The sequence below is a fragment of the Triticum dicoccoides genome, chromosome 3B (assembly GCF_002162155.2).
Source record: "Triticum dicoccoides isolate Atlit2015 ecotype Zavitan chromosome 3B, WEW_v2.0, whole genome shotgun sequence".
Lineage (NCBI taxonomy): Eukaryota > Viridiplantae > Streptophyta > Magnoliopsida > Poales > Poaceae > Triticum > Triticum dicoccoides.
The window spans coordinates 38,546,411-38,551,709 of NC_041385.1; positions in this window are offsets into that span (position 1 = coordinate 38,546,411).

Genomic DNA, 5,299 nt, shown 5'->3' on the forward strand with positions numbered 1-5,299 from the left:
GAGATCATCGAGGAGTATGTGGGAGCCAACATGGGTATCCAGATCCCTCTGTTGGTTATTGACCGGAGAGCCGTCTCGGTCATGTCTGCATGTCTCCCGAACCCGTAGGGTCTACACACTTAAGGTTCGGTGACGCTAGGGTTGTATGAATATGAGTATGTAGCAAACCGAATGTTGTTCGGAGTCCCGGATGAGATCCCGGACGTCACGAGGAGTTCCGGAATGGTCCGGAGGTAAAGAATTATATATAGGAAGTGCTGTTTTGGCCATCGAAAAAGTTTCGGGGTCACCCGGTATTGTACCGAGACCACCGGAAGGGTCCCGGGGGTCCACCGAGTGGGTCCACCTATCCCGGAGGGCCCCGTGGGCTGAAGTGGGGAGGGAACCAGCCCCTGGTGGGCTGGTGCGCCCCCCACTTGCCCCCCCCCCCCTGCGCCTAGGGTTGGAAACCCTAGGGTGGGGGGTGCACCACTTGCCTTGGGGGGCACTCCACCCTCCTGGCCGCCGCCCCCCCTTGGGAGATTCAATCTCCAGGGCCGGCACCCCCCCTTGGGGCCTATATAAAGGAGGGGGGGAGGGCAGCCGCACCTTGAGTCTTGGCGCCTCCCTCCCCTGCTACACCTCTTCCTCCTCCCGCAGCTGCTTGGCGAAGCCCTGCCGGAGTCCTGCTGCATCCACCACCACGCCGTCGTGCTGCTGGATCTTCATCAACCTCTCCTTCCCCCTTGCTGGATCAAGACGGAGGAGACGTCACGCTGACCGTACGTGTGTTGAACGCGGAGGTGCCGTCCGTTCGGCGCTAGGATCTCCGGTGATAGGATCACGACGAGAACGACTACCTCAACCTAGTTCTCTTGAACGCTTCCGCACGCGATCTACAAGGGTATGTGGATGCATCTCTCTCTCTCGTTGCTAGATGAACTCATAGATTGATCTTGGTGAACGTAGAAATTTTTTATTTTATGCAACGTTCCCCAACAGAATATTACTTCAGGTTTTAATGAAAAGCTAAAGTGGATACACCACAACTCTCTGAACATTCACGGATGACCATAACTGAAGGATATATAAGGCGCTCTTCACAATGCGGCCATCACTTCTGTTTGCTCGGTAATATTTGTCAATTGGCACAAGATTACTAATAATAAACAAAAGTGTTTTTTGATGCCGAAACAGTGAGTCACAACAGATTTACCATTCCTAAAGGAACCAACAAGTGTTGTAACACAGATAGACAGTGCACTATATAGCAAGTAAGCAATAATAAACACGGACTGAACACCAATTGCGTTGGGGTAATCATTGTCTTCCAAAACTTAAATGTTCAAAGTTATATCAACAATTTTACATTTAAAGCTAGTAGTTTTTTTGTGGGTGCTTTACAGCTAGTAGTTAAACACTGTTGCATACATAAATTTATATTGAGTAATTTCAGATGTACGTGACAATGTGAAATAAGAAGAGAAGGGCAAAATTCACCTGCAACGATTTTAGCATATGTAGTTGTTTGAACAGGAATGGAATCCAACTTGCGGTGTGAGCCATATACAAGCTCAATGCGGGTTGTCACTCGAAGTTATGCAATTCGGATTGAAACTGAAAAAATACCTTACAGTAGACAGAAATAAGTAATGAAGGCTCCTAAAATACAGTAGATTGAACAACACTAGGGAGCAAGGAAGGCAAGAAATTGACAAAGAAGCATACCTGACCAGCAGACATTTTCGAAGATGGACAGACAAGCAGTTCTAACAGTGAAGTCCAGAATAAACAAGCACAAGAACCCCTAAAAATCATCAATAAATAAGACGGGAGTATGGTGTAGATGGAAAACCGACTGAAAGATGATGGAGCCACAGGAACTCAATTACTGTATCAATCGTGCGCAACTTGTATCCTAAAACACATCTGGAACTCAATTACTAAATTAATTTTGCACTATCGTACCAACAGCCAATAGTATTTCTATCTAGCGAAGATTAAAGTTGCAGCATTAAACAAATCCCACAGCCAGCCAACATCCAGCAATGGAATCCAAACAAATATCTAGAATTGTACCCCTGAAATACATCTGAACCCCAGAAAAAGCAAGCGAATTGCAGAGACGCACTCACCATCTGATGAAGTGGATGCGGCCAGAGCCGTCATCGTGGGTGAAGGACATGTGCGTGTTCCGCTCCGCCTTGCTGTTGACCATACCCACGAGACCGACCTGCAGATCCCCCAACCCAAATAAGAAACTGTGTAAGAACTCAATCCCGACGAACAACCAAGGTGGATGATTCGTCTCTCACATTGGCTCTCCGTCGGATGTAGCTGGATCTGTGCCCGCCGTCGCTGACCTCGGGGACTTCCAAATCCGGCTGTCGGTCCCAACGTCACCGCTGTCACCTCGGCTCAAGGGGTAGGACTGGGCCGCCATGGCTTTAGCGGAGATCTGAATGGTGAGGGAAGGGGAATGGTGTGGGGAATATGGGGAAGGGTCCTATGCTGGATGGGTGGGGAGTGACCCGTCGTGGCGTGGTTCAGCGCTGGCACCGGTGGAGCGGCGCGGGGTGGTTCAGCACCGGCGCCGGTGGAGCGGCGCGGGGTGGTTCAGCACCGGCGCCTGTGGAGCGACGCGGGGTGCTTCAGCACCAGCGCCGGCCAGGAGGATAGGTAGAGTGGCGGCGGCAGATGTTGGTACGGGAGGAGCCGGGAGGAGGGTAATTAGGGTTAGGTTGGTGTGGGCTCTGCAGTTAAATGGGCTGGCTCAAAAATTTCGACACCCCGCGCTGGCGACTTAAAATTTTCCTTCTCGCGCGCTCTCTCAGTTTCGGTTTCGTGTTGATCACATCCGCTGACACGTGGGCCAAACAAAGGGCGCATCGGCTAGAACCATCCATGACGGTCAAAATGTATACATAAAGGAAATAGGCTAGGCCCGACTAGGCGCAGTTGGTCGATCCATGACAGTTTCTATGACAGTCCCTCAAAGTCCATCATAAAAGGACTACCATTTTCGGGCCCGATCGTATCTTGCTTAATGTGACGGTTTCTGTGACGGTTTTCAAGAACGTTATCAAAAAATCCGTCATGGATTAACATATTTCTTGTAGTGTGCATGTGGATATGTGCACAGATTCACAAATAAGCCGTTGCACCATGCGGTCACCGCTTAATAGTCTGAGGCCTACCAGGGTACTGTACATGTCATGATGTACCATGTGATGCTGCATGCATTTGTCCACAAAGCAACGCACAGCATCCCAAATTTTTGTCTCGCAGTATCTGTCTTGTGCTACAGTGAAAAGAGAGGGACAGGGATGACATGCATTTAAATATTTGCCAACAGTGATGAGCGAGCGTGCTGAGTGTGCAGACTAGTTAAATATTGGAACTAGTATGCAGTATTGGATTGTTTGTATCACCATTCTTTTTATGTTTGACTTTATACAAAATATAATTTCCAAAACATAGTGCGCCATTGATATTACTATATAAGGAAAACTGAATAATCTGACGTTTTATCTAGGCCTTTTTTTATTGATGTTTTAACATCTTTTTGGTGTGTGAAATATCTTACATTTTATCCAACAATGATTCACTCATGTACTTAAAACACAACGAAGATAATCTTGCTTCGTCCTATAACCTGATTGCTGTACTATATGTGGATGCTTTATTTTATTGCAGATGGGCGCGGGGGCGGCTGATAAGACGGAACGGAGGTAAATGTGACAGGCATCAAAGGCGGGAGGACCCACAAGGACTAGCATATAGGGCTATTCCTGCTTTTGATTACTGTTACTTGGACAGGACGGCGCCTGCAAAGATGCTGCATGAAACAGCTACGCGCATGATGCTCTTTTCCTGCAGCAATCACGAAGCAAGCCAACGGTCAAGATAAGAGGGACCGTGTAGCTCGCGCTAGGAAGGAACTTTGCGCTGCATCTGAAAAGTCTTCAAAATGCAACTCTACAGTTTTCAAGGAAACTGTCAAAATGCTATTCTCTACCATTGACACATCTATCTCTTCGGCCTCTCCCAGTCAAAGTCTTTTGGAGAACAGTCAAAGTCTTTTCGGCCTCCCATGATGTGTGGACTCACTTAGCATTTCCCATGTACCATTCATTCTCCAGCTAGTGTTCTCTGCTCGTTCAACCTCCCCACACCCATAGCCTTCACAGAGACAGATACCAAATCTTACTGGCACTGCGATGCATGGCCGATTCCTGATGTTGGCCTGAGCCTGCTGTCTACCGCTGATGCTTGCGGTCATGGCGGCTGAGGAGCGGCAAGGGGAAGGCTGCTCGGCCAAGTGCGGCAACGTTACGATCTCAAATCCATTCTGGTTCACTGACTTGGGGACAAAATTTCTGTTCTAACCTTTTGTGCTAACAAAATCAAGAATTGACCTCGTTTGCGAAGAAATTTTGAATCTGACCTTTTTTGGTCACGCCAACATCCTTGGCGTTTGGCTTGCACGGAAGACGCCGGAGTTGGTGGCGTTTGGCCCTGGCCCACACTAACTTAGCTGGCGCTGAAGTGGCACGGCCAGACGCCATGTATCTTGGCGTTTGGGCAAATGCCATGAAGCCTGGCGTTTGGGTTCTTCCATTACGTAACAAGAAAATTATGTGAAGCCTGTCTGATTATTCTTGTTTGATGTTGATTACTGTGGTTGCTTAATCAGTGAGGAGGCAGAAAGCTAAAGTATCATGTCAGCCAGGAATCTGCGCTCTTTTAGAAAGACGTGCGGTTTGGATGGATTAATCTCATGTTAAGTGGCCGTGTACCTAAACTTATTTAGGGCATCTTCAACGCCGATCCGTAAACCTCCTGCTACCGTCTGGACCGCGGAAGCTATCAATGTCGATTTGTATCGGTCTGTGGTGTGGTCCGAACGTGATTTCTCCCGCAAACCAGAGACTAAAGTGGGATAGGTTTGCGGGAGTCCGGACCGATCTCAAGCCCGTTGCTGACCGTCCTGGCCCACCAAAAACCCCTCCCGCCTCCCGCGCGTTTTTGGTCAGCGCCGCTCCAGAGAGTCAGCGCCCGCATTCATGCCGGCCAGAGCAGACGCAACCGCTCACTGACACCGGCATTGAAGCGGCGCGCCGGCCGAGAGAGCGCCGCTCGCGCCGCATCTCATTGCAGGCAACTGTCACGCATTCAAACGACACGGTGGCCGCCCGTTCGTCTATCTGCCGCCAGGATTGATGACACGCGATTGCCGAGTCTCCTCTGGCGCCACTCGTCCGTCCATTTGCCGCCTACTGGTGCTATAAAAATAGATGCCCCGATCATAGTCACAGTC